Source organism: Cimex lectularius, unplaced genomic scaffold (genome assembly GCF_000648675.2).
Source record: "Cimex lectularius strain Harlan isolate CLEC.00 unplaced genomic scaffold, Clec_2.1 scaffold84, whole genome shotgun sequence".
NCBI lineage: Eukaryota > Metazoa > Arthropoda > Insecta > Hemiptera > Cimicidae > Cimex > Cimex lectularius.
In genome coordinates, this window is record NW_019392631.1 from 470,843 (window position 1) to 488,853 (window position 18,011).

At 39.3% G+C, this 18,011-nt stretch overlaps 1 protein-coding gene across 4 annotated transcripts in view; it reads left to right on the forward strand.

Annotated features, from left to right (window-relative positions):
* Nucleotides 1-18,011, forward strand: part of LOC106662809 (bifunctional heparan sulfate N-deacetylase/N-sulfotransferase) — a 189,059-nt gene that overhangs the window by 124,104 nt on the left and 46,944 nt on the right. For all 4 annotated transcript variants that reach the window (XM_024227716.1, XM_024227679.1, XM_024227725.1 and 1 more), the window contains one exon: nucleotides 1,659-1,720. The gene's annotated coding sequence lies outside the window, so the exon portion shown is untranslated. The remainder of the gene's footprint in view (nucleotides 1-1,658; nucleotides 1,721-18,011) is intronic.

An 18,011-nucleotide genomic window follows, 5' to 3' on the forward strand; every position in this document is an offset into this window, starting at 1 on the left:
GGGCACAACAAAAATACACATAAACATTTAACAATCCCAATAGCTCTGAGGTACCGGAACAGCGATTACGGACAGGTCTGATGATGATATGCCAAAAAGCCTCCAGATGTCATACACTCACCCCAGAGTAACGGGGGTCCCCCAAGAGAGGTTAAACCAACCCTGTCACGCCAATAAATTACATTCATTCCAATAAATTAACATAAACACAATACCCTATACAAACGTAGAAATCTGGTCACATTCATTCCCCAAGAGTACTCGATATGCTTCGGGGCAGGGTTGAATTCACTATATTCTCGCTAATAAATTACATTCATTCCAATGAATTAACATAGGGCACAACAAAAATACACATAAACATTTAACAATCCCGATTGCTCTGAGGTACCGGAGCAGCGATTACGGACAGGTCTGATGATGATATGCCAAAAGCCTCCAGATGTCATACACTCACCCTAGAGTACTCTGTGTTCCTCGAGGAGGGGTTAAACCATTCCTGTCACGCCAGTAAATTACATTCATGCTAATAAATTAGCATAAACACAATACCCTATACAAACGTAGAAATCTGGTCACATTCATTCCCCCAAGAGTACTCGATATTTTTCGGTGCGGGGTTGAATTTACTACATTCTCGCTAATAAATTACATTCATTCCAATAAATTAACATAAACACAATACCCTATACAAACGTAGAAATCTGGTCACATTCATTCCCCCAGAGTATTCGATATTCTTCGGGGCAGGGTTGAATTCACTACATTCTCGCTAATAAATTACATTCATTCCAATGAATTAACATAGGGCACAACAAAAATACACATAAACATTTAACAATCCCAATAGCTCTGAGGTACCGGAGCAGCGATTACGGACAGGTCTGATGATGATATGCCAAAAGCCTCCAGATGTCATACACTCACCCCAGAGTACTCTGTGTTCCTCGAGGAGGGGTTAAACCATTCCTGTCACGCCAGTAAATTACAGTCATGCTAATAAATTAGCATAAACACAATACCCTATACAAACGTAGAAATCTGGTCACATTCATTCCCCCAAGAGTACTCGATATTTTTCGGTGCGGGGTTGAATTCACTACATTCTCGCTAATAAATTACATTCATTCCAATAAATTAACATAAAAATAACACAAGCACGGCACAGACACATCACAAACAGTACATACATTTAAAAAACCCTATAGTCCTGAGGTACCCGAATCTGCCCCGCTGTCGTACCACAAGACTACGAACAGGTCTGTCACGCAGAATAGAGCATTCTCTGATCCCAACCTTACGCTTACAGACCGCTTTGTTCCTGATGAAAGTATTCGCTTTTATTAATTTATTAAATAATTAATGTAATATACCACTTTCTTCGATAAAAAGAGTAAAGAGGAAAATATTACATGGAGCCTGGGCCGTGTTTATTGATTTAAACCCACCAACCGAATTTTTTAGGCGTTAAAGGTTAAAATATCAGAGATGTTGTTGAATTGAATGTATGTTGTTATCATAAACTATTATTGCAGTTCAGAAAATGTCCATAGTTCATAAAGCAATTGTTTTTTAATAAAGCCAAAAATGTTCACAAATACAGTACACTTACTAATAGTAAATCGATCCTAAGATAAAAATACACATTTATGTTTCAGACTGTTCGAGAATATGACATTGAGGAGGCCCTTCCTGAAAATGAATCGACGCAATTTGTAAGGTGAGTTGATGGTGTAACTGGGCCTAAGCCTTTGCAGACTTAAGACTTAATTTGTTATCATTTGTGGCGGGACGACCGATTTTTTAATTCGTACCCGGCAGATGAACAAAGTGCGGTAGTCTTTGCCATGTAGGAATAACGACGGAGGTGTCACGGCGTACGGATTTATTTTGTGTTTTGTCGGTTCTGCGGACGTGCGTCCCCCCGGCCAAAGCCTGTAGATAACCGTGATAAATTTTATGCCCTGTACTAATTTGTACGCCCGAAAGTTAGACAAAAGGAATGTTTTGCGGTACTATATCCGTATTTTACGAAATCAACAAGAATAGCAATTGAAGATTTTTGGCACCAATATAACGGCGAGAACCCAAAGGGTATAAAAATATAAAATCTCGTTGGGAAGAAGCAAAAAGATTAACTTGACATCCAGTTATTACTTCCACAATAGTAAAGTTTATCGATGATGACCAAATTGTAAAGTTAAATTCAATGCATACTTTAGAAAGTAAAAAAGTTCGTATAAAAATACAGGCGAAATCAATATTTTTGTTCATTATTGTTTTTTGTACAAAAATTTACACATTTAACAATTCATTGGTAACGATCAATAAAAGATCTGGGTGAAACTTGTCAGATCATTGGGATTGCGGTGGGGGAAAGGACCCGGCCATGGCTGGTTCTCTGTGTTTGTTGTTGGTTGTGGTTTAGGGTTGAGATGGTCAGGAGGTCAATTTAGGCGGCATGGAGGATTGCTAGGATGGGACGTTGAGTTAGTGGATGGAAAGGAGAGCTTGGAGTGGAAGTTGTGGAATCGGCTTGGCAATGAGAGACGTGACAAGCGCTGACTGCCGCGCTATCATTGGTAACCTTAATTTTCACCTGGTTGGCCCCAAGGCTCACACCTTAGGGAAAAGAAATCCGCTACTCCTTCTACTTCGGGTACCCAAGAAAGACAAGCCACAGCGCAATTAACCGCGAACAACCCAACTTGGATGAAGGAAGCTATTCGGCCTCTCTTCACACTTCGCTACGGCGGAGCCAGCACAAAAGTCTCGCAGTTCGTTCCAAGAGTAAAATGCGGCAACTGCTGGGAGGCGTAGCAGCCATCGAGCGGGTTCGCAGTATTGCGATGCGCAAATTATGGCAGTGGCGAACGCAAAGTGCACCACTGACTATGGGGAGGTGTCCGTGTCTCATGCCATGACCCACCCTGGGAGTCATGGCCCACTCTATGTGGAACCACGGCGACAACGGGTGATATAGTGCGGTTGAGACTCGAGACCCCGAAACGGACCACCTCGTGTTCTCTTCCGCGGCCCTGTTTCTCAATCCGAATTCCTTCATTCTATCCTGTGACCCCTCCTAACCCTTGGTTACAAGGGGGGTATCCAGGCACAAAATAATGGTGTAGCCTTGAGGGCGTGGCAACCTCTCTAAAGCACAAGCTGTCTTATGTCGGCCTCAGGGTCGGCAGGGACGTCGGGTGCCTTAGCAGAGTCACACGAGGGCCAGTGCACCAGATCCTGTCTGCAAAGACGGGGGAGGGTTGTATGGCCATCTGTACCACGGGGTGACAGAAATGTTCCAGAATCCGGCCCTCTGTCACATTGGGAACGGATTCGTGGTGGCTTGTGGTGACGCCCCTGGCGGTAACTTAGACAGAGGCTGTCTTCTACCTGGGACCTTTCGTGAAGCTTGCGCATGGCCAATGTATTAAACCTGGTCCTCACGGGAGACGTTGCGACCGGACGACAGCATGTAAGCGTTGAGGACGTCATGATCATGCTACAGTCCCTCGAATGCGTGAGTAAGCGATTGGAAAAGGGTAGTGATATCGGCGGTTTCTGACGAGTATGCTTTGCATTGTTGTGCGTATGACCGGCGTGGTACCCTTGGGGAAGCAAAGGATCGGACCACCTAGGCTAGACCTATGGCGTCCCTCGATTACGTGCAGCAGGTGTAGGCTGAGCTCGATAAGAGACCTTTGTCCGTAGACAGTGCTCATCTAGGGGGTGGGTAGCAATCCCACTTTATAATCCGAAACCGCTGTCGGGGCGTTCCCGAAAGTTTCTACGCTGGAGGAGCCTCTACACTCAGAGAGATAGAGTCGCCTTCTCTATCTAGGGAGTACGCGAGGGGGGGGGCTGATGTATTTCGGCCCGTTAGCCCCTCGCGTGCGGCGGGCCCGACCATTCGGAGTGGACAAGCGGAGAGCGTGGCTACTGACCCTAAGGGGCCGGGACACCACTACACCAATGCTGCGGCGGTAACACTTTTCCGACGTATGCAGAAGTGCGTCAGCTCTCATCTTGAGAATCAAAGCGTCCGATAAGGCCGAATAGGCCAGGTGCGGACGTTAAAGATCCTCTTGTCTTGTTGACGATGAGTAAATCGGGAACGCATGTCTCATGCCATGCAGATGGATAATGAGGTCGAAGGCAGCGTAGAATGAATGTACCCGTTTCGGCGGTGCATATGTTACAATTGGAACGATATAGAGAAGTAGCATGGGATGGCAGACAGAAATAAAAAGCTACAATAAGAAATGAAACAAACTTATAACTCTTCCTCCTTAACATCCCGAGCAAGCCGCCTCCGCGATGCCTATCCCGGACGCAGTAAAATAAACTGTGACAAAGTGCTCGCCAGGTGGTTAGAGATACGACCGTCTAATAGACATAAGACACACACACATAGCTTCCGTCTATACTCCTAAAAGCTATATAGCAGCGCAAGCCAAGAAGCTGCAAGTAGCCAGATATGGTTTAGGAGTGGCAAAACAAAACGCACAGACGGATAGGATGTCAGCGGTGTATAATGTGTAAAAGATTGTTCTTAGGATGCTCCCTTGGAGAACCTTGAGGGGCTTGATGTCAGCAAGTTCAAAGCCAATTTTCTCATTAAATTTTAAATAAATATGCATTCCAAAACAGGAAATGGACCCGTCTTGGACCACATTCCTGATTCCAAAACATCAATATTACACAGCTGGTCGATCATCACACCTGAGCTTTATTTATTGTTATTACTTAACTTTATAACGTACGATTTAATAAATTGAAACGGATTTATTGTAATAATCAACTAAAGGTGATTTTTCAAGCAAAAAACTTGAGTTTTTAAAAGCGTTATCTCCACGTGTGGAAGGATCCAGATAAATGTGCTATGTTTTCGTCGTTTTCAAATATGTAGTAATCTCAATGAAATAAGTAAATATAAAAATCTATATGCGTCAAACGGTGCGGTGCAACAGCCAATCGGAAAATATGAGAAAAACTGAATCTCTTGTGCAAGCTGAGTATAAAAAAATCAGGTGTCGCCCGATTCCGTATTCAATAAGTCATGGGGGTGGGTGCATGAATATTAAGTAGGGGGTTGAATGTAGGTCGTCAGACAACGGCTCCCTTGCATTCCCCTTTATTTATATAGCCGGTGTATTGTTCAGCGGTTAGTGGCTCTCCTATTTTTTTTCCACCTTAGACAGCTCCCTTTCTCGGGCCGGCCACGGCGAAATGGAGCAACGGCAAAGTCCCGAGGAAAAGGGCCGGGCGAGCCCTGTTTTAAATAATTTAATTCCTCCCTTTTCCCGTCGAGCCTCCTCGACGCGTATGCCGCGCCGCCCCTTCTATGAAGTCGTTCAAACCACCATTAATAAAGTGGTATTTTTGTGGAAGACAGTTCTACAATTAGACTCTCATTAATTTCGGCCGAAATGGAAAGCTTTCCCTTGCTCCTTCTGGCAAAGTGGGCGGTCCCCACTGTTTTATTAACCCTTAAGTCAACCCGATAATTAATAATTAACCGGCGCACTGGCCTGGGGATAAATGCCAACCGTCGAGTCCCTTTGCCTTAATCCTCGGGATTTAATTGACTGACATTCATGTCCAACTGCGCAATTTTTATACACCCGTTCTAACAACCACAGCGATTTATGACACGAACGTGCCAAGTTTTAAATCATCGTCACTGCTGATCCCCTTAGAACACATTAGCTACTTTCTTACTAAACTATGTCATGTTATAAGTGCGCGCAGGAGAGAGAGAGAGAAGGTGGAAGAGAACATCCCACATGACTTTGAAGTAATTAGTTTCAAATTTCTCTTCATCGATGATAAATCCTTCGTTTGTATTTGATGATAAAGGTGATTCTTTATCTTCTAGAAGAAAACTCCCCCGGCTTCTCTCAGGCCGGCACCACTAGACGGAATGAGACGGAAGTTTTCGTGACGGAAATTTCCGCTGCACAAGCTTACTTTCAAAACACACAGCCAGCGAACAGACTGAACGGAAATTTCCGTCGTAATTCTCCTTCGAGCTCCGTTGGTGCACCAGCGGCGGGATTGTTCCATTGGGTTCCGTCTAAATAGAGCAAAGTAGATGGGGTGCGCCACACTGATGACAGACAAGCGTAGAACGGAAATAGTAGGCAGCCGGACAAGCAAACTGCAAATGAAGCTGATGGACTTGGACCAATTTATTGCGGAAGTTCTATAGTCATCCCATAGTACTCGAAGAACCTGACAGGCTAGTGTCGAAGTTCCTCATATAGACAGTGTAATTGACCAAGTGCTACCCTTTTGATACTCAATGGATGAATCCAATGTTCTCTCCTTCTCTTCTGCTTTTCCATTGCCTTGTAAATATACAAAACGAAAAGTCGTTTCATTGTACCGTACATGATCAACTGAATCACGTTATCTACTGCATATCCAAACAGTCGTTGAAGTCATTCCGATCATTTCCGCTGTATATGTAACTTGTTCGGGTTGAGCGGATTTTTCGTCACAAAACTTCCGTCGCATTCCGTCTAGTGTGGCGCCGGCCTAATCCAAGGCGATATTCGACCCAAGCCGATGGATGAATAGAACGGGGTTACTGTACCAATAACGGAGCCTCACGGGTACTACGTGACCCACTTGAGTACTGGATAGATCACCCATACTCGTGGAAATCACGTGGATACACCAAAAGACGATTTCCAACGATAGTCCATTACGTAGAAGTTCTTAGGAGAAAGATCGAGCCGATTGCACTGAGCTAAGGAACAAGGAAAGTGCAATAAGCCAGAAGATTCATCCCCATATTCCAATTAATTCTCAAAATTACCCGTAGAGATCAAAAACTGGTCACGTCCTTCTGATGTATAAAATCTTTAAGGGGTGTTCATGCATTCTTAATGTGTCCGACGATCAGTTATCAAAAATTTACTATAACCGTTTATGGACATGGCATCATATGACATGACCTTTAACTGAACGCAAGAACTCGTATAACTTTATTGATAAACGGCTCGCATGATATTTGGATCTCCCGAGACAATAATTTAATTAACCAAAATTACAAAAACGTACTATTTGATTTTAAAAGCTATTGATGGTGCAATTAATTAATTAATTAACTAAACACGTTTTATCTTAGCATCTGTAGTTAGTTATGCAGACACAACAGTACAAATAGTCTTCATAAACAAATCAAGAATAAAGCTCAACTAAGGCTATCAGGTCGTCACAATGTGGATTTATCTTATGTCAGTTTTACCCTCACGAAGAAAACTTAGGCCCTATGTGGTATAGACAAAAACAACCTAGTCCAGATTGTATAAATCCAGTTTTTCCAATTCACGCCTCCTGTAGAATGACACCGAGAGGTACTTTATCCAACGAACTTTGAACTAGGAAATGATTATCAGCTTGCATCCAGGAAAATGAAATATAGAAAAAATGAATAATATTTAACATGTGGAAACATAAAGAGAATAAAGTAGAGGAATTTTTTATTAGAAGCTTAAATAAGTTTAAATACACTTTCCATCGAAATTCGCCTCTTAACTTAAGACGAAAAAGTTACTAATGAACACTGCACCTTTTGAATAGCTGACAAAAATAAATCGGACAGACACAAAATCATGAGCTCTCCATAACACGGTCAAGCTTCAAATTTATTCAGGACTCAACTTTACTTAAGAGTTGGACAGAGTGCAGAGATATCCCCTTTCTATCCGTCCATGCGGTCATCCCAGAAGGAAGCATTCTTGGACCTCTCATTTTCACCATATACACGGTGTATCCACTTCTATAGTCGGAAACGATTAACTTTAGCAAAAAATGGTGTTACGCAAACACCAAGTTAATTTTGGCTAGGGATCACAGATTTAACATAACTTTCTCATATAACTGGGAAATGACACTAACTTTATTATTTTACATCAGAATTCCATATTTGTCCGTAATAACTCAGAAATGGACGACCCTATCAAAAATTTTCGTTCAGTAAAAGTGGCATAAAATAAGCTCTAGAATCGAGTTGTACGATAAAAATAAGTGATGCTTATTTAATAACAAAGTTAATGCTATTTCCCAGCATTTCCCAGCTAGATGAGAAAGTTGTGTTAAATCTGTTATCCCCACGCGATTCCTAGACAAAATTTACTTGGGGTTTGTATAAGGCCATTTTTTGGTAAAGTTTATCTTTTCTGAATTAAAAGGTTGGTCTATGGAAGTTGATACACCCTGTATACCGCTAACATTCCTATCCTCCCTGAAACAATTATTCGTATAAAGACCGCGTTCAGAAACATTCAGAAGTATTTGCAATGCCTCGACAATGAAGTTTGTTTTACCTCTTTTTTACAATTATTCTACAGATTTAAGATCAATAAAATAAAATAAAAAATAAGAAAACTGACGAAGAACTTAAAGGAAGAAAACTGGGCAAACTTGAATACTTGGACATATACAGTACACATGTCTACAATTCATACACATTTTTACTCCATGAGTAATATAAAACAAACAACTAAACGAAAATCACAAAAAAAACCCTACATTGAAAATGGGATAAGTAAAAACAGCGTCACCAGGGTGATATGAAACGACTCTTCGTGATCTCTCCACAGACCTTAAGAAGAGCTTTCACAAATGAGTCTTCTTCTTAATTATTTTTAAGATAAAAAAGCCCAATAGGTCAACAGTAAAATGCGATGTGTTGATTACCAGTTTTAAATTTGTTAGCGTGTGTTGATTTTTATCATGCCAATTAGAGTAAAAATATTGGATGAAAAAAGTGAGATAATTTCGTTCTTTATGCTGGCAGGCATTTGTGTTTCAAAGGTCGCTGAATAGATCGAATGGATTAACCCCAATGACTCGTTTTTTTACAAATTACTCTTATAATGCGTGCATGCTTTAATAAAAATGGACGCGTGAGAGGAACCAGGCCGTATTATGACCGACGCAACTTACCAAATCCGACATAAAGACTGCTTTTCAAAAATAAACATTTCGAATTAATTATAATTGAAGGAACAGAGAAGGTACTTCCGAATTTCTCTTCACGGCAGCAACTTTTAATCTGGGTGGGAGCTGCAAGTTTGTCCGGTTATTGTTAAAACTTGTTCTTGTCCGCAAAATCCCTCTTTGTTCTCGTCAGACTGTGCGACACGGGCAACTTTTATTCAAAAGGATCTCCAATTAAATTAATAACAGTGCTACTAAACCACCCTTCCTTCTCGACAGTCGCCTTTTTCGCACCATCCCCCTTTTCAACGCCTCCAGACCCCATTCATACGATTGCTATGGACGTGTTGTACTGACTTATCGAAGTATCGCCGACTTTCAAAATTATGTTGTTCGTAAGCGATACTTTTGAATTGGTGTCGTTTTTTATTCATCATACCTGTTCGCTAAGTGGACTGTATATGAATGGGTAAATAAATTTATATTAAAATTTAAAGAGTGAATCCGAGGAGGGGATTGGGATACATTTAAGTTTGCGCTTACCCCAACGAGTTCAAGCAGCTCGGCCCCAGTCGTCCTCTTCTTTCTTCGACTAGGTAGGGCCCCACAGTCTCCGGCGGATTCAGACGTTTGGTCCGAACTCTTAAGGGACCCGGGCAATTAGAAACCATCAATTGCGCAAAACACGAGTTTAGATAAGCAGGTACGATAACGATGTTCTCGGCTTTGGCTCTAGGCAACAACTAACTCGCCGACCGGCCGGAGACCTCCAGAAGGGTTCAAAAGGGCGATCGGCGTAAACAATACCTGTAGCTTCTTAATAACTTTATTGGACATAAGTCGTATACAGTTTGGCTAATAATGAAAAATATATATTGTAGCGGGTTTCAACCCCGTGACTGTCCTCCAAAATTTCGATATTTTTTTTTTAATTATACTTCAAGATCAACAAGATGTCTCCTTTTCTGCGGCAGGGACTGGACAAAATTAGTGCTGATGGTATTCGGGTGCTCAGCTCCGAATATACCAAAGCGTATCCGTCATAATCCGCAGAACTCGATTTTGGTAAAATTAGAGTTTTTTTTTACTTGCGGACCCCAGGTTCAAAAGGATCTCCAATTAAATTAATAACAGCTACTAAACCACCCTTCCTTCTCGGCAGTCGCCTTTTTCGCACCATCCCCCTTTCCAACGCCTCAGACCTCAAAATGGGTCAGTGATGTGATTAAACGACTTTTAGGACTATCCTGGCCTCTAACGCCCATCCTTGACAAGAGTTCTTCACTTCCACGCTTCTAAAAGGTTGTCACTTCTTCACTTCTTCCCATAAGGTTTTGATAAGGTCATACAACTTATCTTATCACTTCTTTGTCCCATTTGGCAGTGTGTGCATCACCTGGGGCCTGCAAGTGACTCTCAATTAAAAGGACTCTAATTTTACCAAAAACGAGTTCTGCGTATTATCACGAATACGTCTTGGTATATTTGGGTCCCTATTCTCTAAATATACCATACCGAAGCGGTGAAAGAGGCTTATGCGAAATATACGCATAACTGAGCACCCTAATACCATCCGCACTGATTTTGTCCAGTCGCTGCCGTAGGAGGCAGAAAAGGAGGCATCATGTTGACCTTGCAATGTAATTTTAAAAAACTTGCACCTTCCACCCAGATTATAAATTGCTGCCGTGAAGAAAAATTCGGAAGTACCTTCTCTCTTCCTTCAATTATAATCAATTCGAAATGATTATTTTTGAAAAGTAGTCTTCATGTCGGATTTGCTAAGTTTCGTCGGTTAAGTCGTAACACGGCCTAGTTTCTCTCAAGCGTCGATTTTTATGAAATCATACACGCATAAAAACGCTTTATAACAGTAATTTGTAAAAAAACCAGTCATTATGGTTAATCCATTCGATTTATTCAGCGACCTTTCAAACACAAATGCCTCCCAACATAAAGAACGATTATCTCACTTTTTCATTCAATATTTTTACTCGAATTGACTTGATAAAAATCAATTTGATCTTTTAATGGGGATTTCGCTCTTAAAAAGAAGTTTCATTGGTGAACTCCCTCCTTAAGGTCTGCGGAGTGTTGAACATGCAGTTTGGTCGTTACATATCATCCTGGTCTGCCTTGCTGTCTTGACATATGCCATCTTCAACGGGGTATTTTTGTTATTTTCGTTTTGTTGGTTATTTTGTTATTGTTTACAAATTAGTGTTGATTTCGGTCCCAGTAGGTGTCTGAGTAGTCCATATCTTTTGTTAAGTTCTTGTTTTTTTAATCTTGTACGTGCGTTCCTTGTAAGTCTGCTGTCTAAGTTAAGCTCAAGGGAGCGGACTTGGTCTAATGGTGGCCAGGTCTGAGCGTAAACTTTACTTGTCTTTTTTGCTCGTTCAACTTGATCCGCCACCGAGTCGGTAATGAGGTTCAGTTTTGTTGGATTGCTAGAATGATATTGGAGTGTGATTGCAGTTGTTTGGATCTATAGGTATATCAGCAGTGTCGATGTGTAGAGGATAGGTCCTAAGATACCAAAGGAATAATAGAATTCAAATTCGAATGAATTGACACACAACCTGTGAAATGATTAAACAAAAAGGTGGAATATTTCCGGCTGTTTCGTTCAGGAGCAATTCAAAGTGCTGAAGCATCCGTTGAATATTTATAACCCGAATCCCCGTCTATTCTGGCGTTGTCGGCTTTCGCGGTTTCTCCCCGGATCGGCTTCCGATTCGCAGGACCCCGGGCATCGATTGCGTCCTCGGTCCCGAAACTTCTAACCCTTCCAATTTGTTTAAAACAAAACATGAACTAAGTTATTTCTTTTTCTTGCTTTCTGATATTGTATACAAAAAGTTCATTAAAAATCATTTTATATGGCATTTCATAGCAGAGATGTTTTCATCTCAACCAACACCTAAATTTGTAGTTTTACCGTCCATACATGCTGTTAAGGACCGACTCCTTAAGATGTCTTTTGAGCTTTTTTTTTAAATTTTGGTAACTAAAATTTAACCTCATATCCCGCGATATTCCAAGGTATTTAACTTTCTTAGTCCTTAGTATTCGCGAGTTATTTTACATGATTGACACTGTGTGGTCTGCGTTAAGTAAACAATATTGCTTCAGTCTGCTACCATCAAGTCTAATTCTCCATTTTTCAAAATGTTTAAAATAATTATCTTCAGTTACTAATAATTCTCTGGTTACTGATAAATAGAATCAGCCTTATAAGAGGCTCTTAGAAAGGCCTACCATCAGCAAAGTGAACCAGTTCAGGTGGAAGGTTTAGCTTGCACAGCTCGTTTGTAAAGATGTTAAATAAGGTTGGTCCAAGAATAGATCCTTGGGGGACCCCCAGCTCTTATAATTCTTAAAGGTGATATTCCATCAATCTGTGCAAAGAATTTCCTCTTTGTTAGGTAATTAGAAAGTAGATATGATATGAGTTTAAATATGAGACCTCTCACTATACACAATCAAACGCTTTCTCTACGTCAATAAGTACCATACCCACATGTTATTTTTTTATATTAAAATTAGGGAGAATCATATCCACCAGCTGCGTGGAAGTAGAATGTATGGGTCCGAAGCCAAATCGGCAAGGCACAATATTGTCATTTTCATTTAAACAGACAAATTCTTTGCAGTACTTCGTTCTCTGCAATTTCTGAGAGGATATTAAGGGATGATATTGGGCGATAGTTATCAAGCAGGGTATGATCTTTATGAGGTTTAGGAATATGAATGACTTTTGCTATTTCCAAAAAAAGTGAGAAATGAATTTGCGGGAAGGAGAATTTTTCAGTAACTTTATTGATTTTGTAAATATGAAATAGAAAATTTATTTTAGAACGTACACTTAGAACAGCCTAAAGTGTTAGATCAAATTATCGGAATCTGAAAGAATTAATAGCTTTATAACAATAAGTAAATTTACATTTTTTTGTTGAATAAATAATAAAGTAAAAATGCAGAAAAGCAAATTTCGTTTCATTGAATTTCTACGTATCTCTTGTTTTTTTTTTTAAATAAATCATTATGCGAAAATTTCGCCATTTCAGGCGTCAAAGTTCACTGCCACTGAAAAATATTAATTTAAAAACGTTGAGGATGACACACATTGTGAACAGAAATCATTGTGGTACCACGGCCCGTCGAATCCTGGGCCGGTCACGCCACGGTCACTTCACTGTATGAGTGTAATGGTCGATTCACACATATCAGTGACGTAACAGATGAAGAACTTTAGATTATTGATCGGATTTTCGATGAAGAAGAGGAACCACAAGCGAGAAAACGGAAGTGGGTCCATCAAGCATGGATCAAGAGACGGAATTTGCAACACTTTACAAAGAATAAGTGGACGATGGAGTAAAATTTTGCTTGCTGCATAACTAAAGAATTAAACTTCTTAATACATTAAGAAACACGATATACGCACATAAATTACGTTACTTCCCAGATGGATTCGAGGAGTGAATGTCAAACACTACAAAATTTACATTTACAGGGAGGGAACGGCAGAATATTTCGTAGAACGGGAAATATTACTGATTATTCCAATTCTGATGCTGGATGTAACCCGTGGTTATCAAATTCCCAACAACCTTAAAACAAGTTATAATCGTAGTTCATAATTTATTATACACCGTTGCTATTCATAATGTAAACAGTACTGAAATATGCACGTACATTACTCGCCATCTGTTTTCATTTCGCTCTTATTTTCCTCCAGAGAATATTCTTGAAATCTGAGTCCATGTATTTTGAATTTGCCTGATCGAACAACACAGAAATATTTCGCACCAACTCAACGGGTTTTTCGTCATTCACGGTGTACGTGTAAAATATCGTCGTAAAACATCCGACGATCACTGTCCGGTGACAACGTCAGCACTGTTGTGCACACGGTCGTGGCGCCGGGCGAGTATGAACAAAGCCGTTCACTTTCCAAAAAGAATATTTTCAAACCAGCCGGTGGAACAAAATGCCGGTCACGACACTGTCACGTCACTGATGTGTGTGAATCGTCCTTAAATCGACTGAAAGGATCGAAACTGAATTCAGTCATCTCTCCTCTGATTAATTTTGATTAATATTTCTCCGACGGTCCTCTACTCTTTTGTTCAGCCACATAAAAATATCTAACAACCTGACGTATCGATCCCGTGAGTTTAAGAGTAAGTAGTCATAAATTACCCCTTTACGCCAGTAAATAGGAACCATTAATAACAGTAGAAAATTTCAGCTACATCTATACCATTTTGGTATGTTAGTAGTAGTAAACTATTTAACTTCCGTTTCTGTCCACAAACGAAACGCAACTCACAATATATTTCTTTCGGGTAATTCAAACACACTGAGTATTTCTCTCTTGCCGTTATGAAAATGAACAAACGAGATTCAGCACGGCAAACAGTATGGCAGCAGTTGCATCATTCCGCCCAGTTTTATTTATTGCCCGGTTTGAACTTATTACTCGGAACATGCGGCGAATTTTAGTCGAAATCACTGATCCTGGCTTCGCCAGGCCACTTGAAATGTACTTTCAATATTTATCTAAAACGTTTTATTATTTGTGTAATTAACATTTTAATTTCAACGAAATTTATTAATCGCATGACTTGCCTTACAAGTAATCGTTTTTCATTGTCTCAGTCCATTCGTCTGAAGCAGGGGCCGGTATTTACCAAACGAAAAATTACAAAAACACGTTCTCTCGACATCAGCATAAGAATCAAAGCGTCAAATTTTGTCTAACAAAAATTGAAATGTCAGGATAGGGAAAAAAGAGTAGGAAAGTGGAGCATATTTTTCTAGGTTTAACGTCATTCGGTCTTTGTATTCATCCCGAAAATTACCGCGCCCTTGTCGGTTTTGGATCTATCAGTGTACCAGTAGGAGTTTACCTTTAGCGGTGTTCCTTTGGCTCATTCTTCCCGTTCTGGTATCTCCTTGTACTTTTTAGTAAAATTGTATTTTGAAGTAGTGGCATCGATTGGCATGCTGTATGTCCTCCCTCAGTTCCCATTGTTTATTTACAAGGTCTATCCTTGCAGTTGGTTGTCCATTTATGAACTGCTGCTCTGGCTTCTCCTCGATTAAAATATGAAGAGGTGGGAGGTTTTACTACACCTCCAGTTGGCTCCAGTGGCACTGAGACAAGCTTGTCTTTGGGTGCCACTTAATAACTTGATTGCTTTGGCTGCAGAGTCTTGGTCCACCAAACCACCGACCCATATGGCAACATTGGTCTTAAGACGCAGGTATATAGCCATAGGATCATTATGGGTTCTGCACCCCCCAGGCAATTTTAGCTTTCTGGTGGTTTTAGTAAAATGTGGATTCCGTGTGAGCCGCTGGTCTAGTGTGTCCCTACATATTTGGCCTCCTTGGAAAATGGGATCAGGGTCCCGTTTATACTTGGAAGTTTTAGGCTTCTCATTGTCCTCTTCTTTGGGAATGAAATTTTATGGTTTTGTCGGGGTTAATAGTGCCTTTCTTTTGCACCGTCAACCAGGTTGAGGGCTCGTTGTATTCTATCCATCACGATGTCTGCATGGCGAACCCTGTACTACTTCAGCAAGTTTGTCCGCATAGCCTACACAGTAGAATCCTTCTTGTTCCAGTGTTTGTAGTTCATCTACCAGCGTCGTCCTCAGTAGAGGTGAGACCCCCCCTCTTCTGGGCATCCCCTGGCTGTCTTAGCCCAGATGGTCGAACCGCCCAAGGCGAATTGAAATGTTAGTCAAACTATTAATGTTCAACATTACAACTTAGTTTCTCCAATTTACAATCCCTACACGAATTTATGTTAACGCAAAAAATCCGAAAATTATTGTTACAGCCATGCAAATATTTCCCATTTATTAAATTTTAGTAATGGTTAAATCAAAACACATAATCTGCCCGGTCTGAACTCGGTGTTGCCTTGAATCAAAATCTGAGAAAAATCTCAAATACAATGAACAGTTTGGAGCCTTTTGAAATCAATGGGTGTCATGGAGGAGAATGCGGAGGCCATATATTCTTGAGTAAACTGAGAAGGGTGACTAAAAGGTTATTCAAACAGTCTGTGGAAAGATTGTGAATTGTGAAGTAGTGAGATATCAGGGCCCCTTGTTGGCCGAAGGCAAACACCGGATGAACGTTCACTATCTTCCGAATCCCAGGAAGAAATAACACCTTATGGGATGTAGTAGTTTTTTTCACATTCTTTTTTGCCCTCCAAATATTTTCGACCTATTGAACATAAAATATTACACGATAAACTGTCCCTAATTCCAATTAACCTTTTTTAACTTCAAATTAAAACTGTTTAATTTCAAATTAACCCTATTTTTTCAAAGTCATACAAAATTCTCAGATGGTATGAAATATAAGCATGTAAAGTAAAATTTCTGAATATTTGATTAGTTTTTTATTTATTTATTTAATTAATTTTAGCTCTTTGACGTATAGACGTATATTAATTACAATTAATTTCGAAATTATATAAAATTAAATAAAAAAACGTATTCTTCTTCTTGCAATTTGAGTTTTTTTTTTAAACAGAAAATAATCAGATCCCTAAAAACAATATGAAAATTAATTAAAATTAAACACTACAAAATAAAATCCAAAATTAAATTCTTATTTTACTTAGAGAAATTGAGGTTTTTAAGACCCCAATTTATTTCATATTTTAAAAAGCTCAAATAATAAGCTAAATCATTGTTTTTATATCTAATTTTATATCATTTTTTATTTTAATTAATTTTCATATGGTCTTTCAAGGACACGGTTATTTTATTTTATTTTTTCGAATGCAGGAGGTACTTTTCGTGCTTACTTTTCATACTATATCCTTGGTTTTTTGAAGTTTTAAAGAAAAATTTAATTCGAAGTTTTAAACAAGTTTACTTCAAGTAAACTAAAGGGTTAACTTGACAGAAAAAACTGAGAGACGAATATGAATCTCTCTCTCTCTCTCTCTCTCTCTCTCTCTCTCTCTCTCTCTCTCTCTCTCTCTCTTTCTTTCTTTCTCTCTTTCTTTCTCTTCATAAAACAACACTTTCAAAACTCAAAATTTTGGTTTTTGAATTTCACATGTGAAACCGAGAAAAAATGTATTTCCTTTCGAGAGCAAACCCAAAATAGAGTCAGCCTCATCGTAGTACGTCCATTATCCAAGGAATTATCCAAATTCGATCGACAAAATTAAAATTCATTTTTTATCTTGACCCACTATTCCTAAGACGGAGACAACCAAAAACAAACCTCCATAAAAGGTTAAAAGCTGTTACGACTTAAAAATACAAAAAACATCAAATATTAAAAAAGCAACATGTTAACAATTAATGAAAGTTACTTATATCCCCAGTTTCATGAAACACTGAAGTTTACAATTTACACAATAAACCGTGATATTTCAAATGTTCTTTCTTATGACGTAAGTTAATCAATACATTATTAAATTCATTATATTTCGTGGTCCTATTGACCAAATAACTTCTTTCAATTAATTAATATTTTTTGTAAGATATTGATTGAAATGAAAAAGTTAGTGTCACAAGCGGGATTCGAACCCACGACCTTCGGCTCAATACGCCGCTGCTCTAACCACTTGAGCTACCGTGACAAGTGGTTAGAGCAGCGGCGTATTGAGCCGAAGGTCGTGGGTTCGAATCCCGCTCGTGACACTAACTTTTTCATTTCAATCAATACCTAACATAAAAATATTAATCAATACATTATGTTCATTTATTTATTTAAACGTTTATAATTCAGTATGTAATTTTTTTTATTTTTGCTTACTAATTTTTTAATGATGAATGTTTATTGTTATTTTTATTCATCCCGAAATCGATTCTTGTTTTAAATATACATACTAACTTTTACGAAATTGTGTTTTTGGTTGTCCCCGTCTGTGGAATGGAGTGGTTCAAGATAAAAAATAAATTGTAATAACAATCTGTAGAAAACAACAAATATATTATCACGATAATCACAACAATATACTTTTTATAAATTTAATTTCACCTATTATTCTATTAACGTAAGGGTTC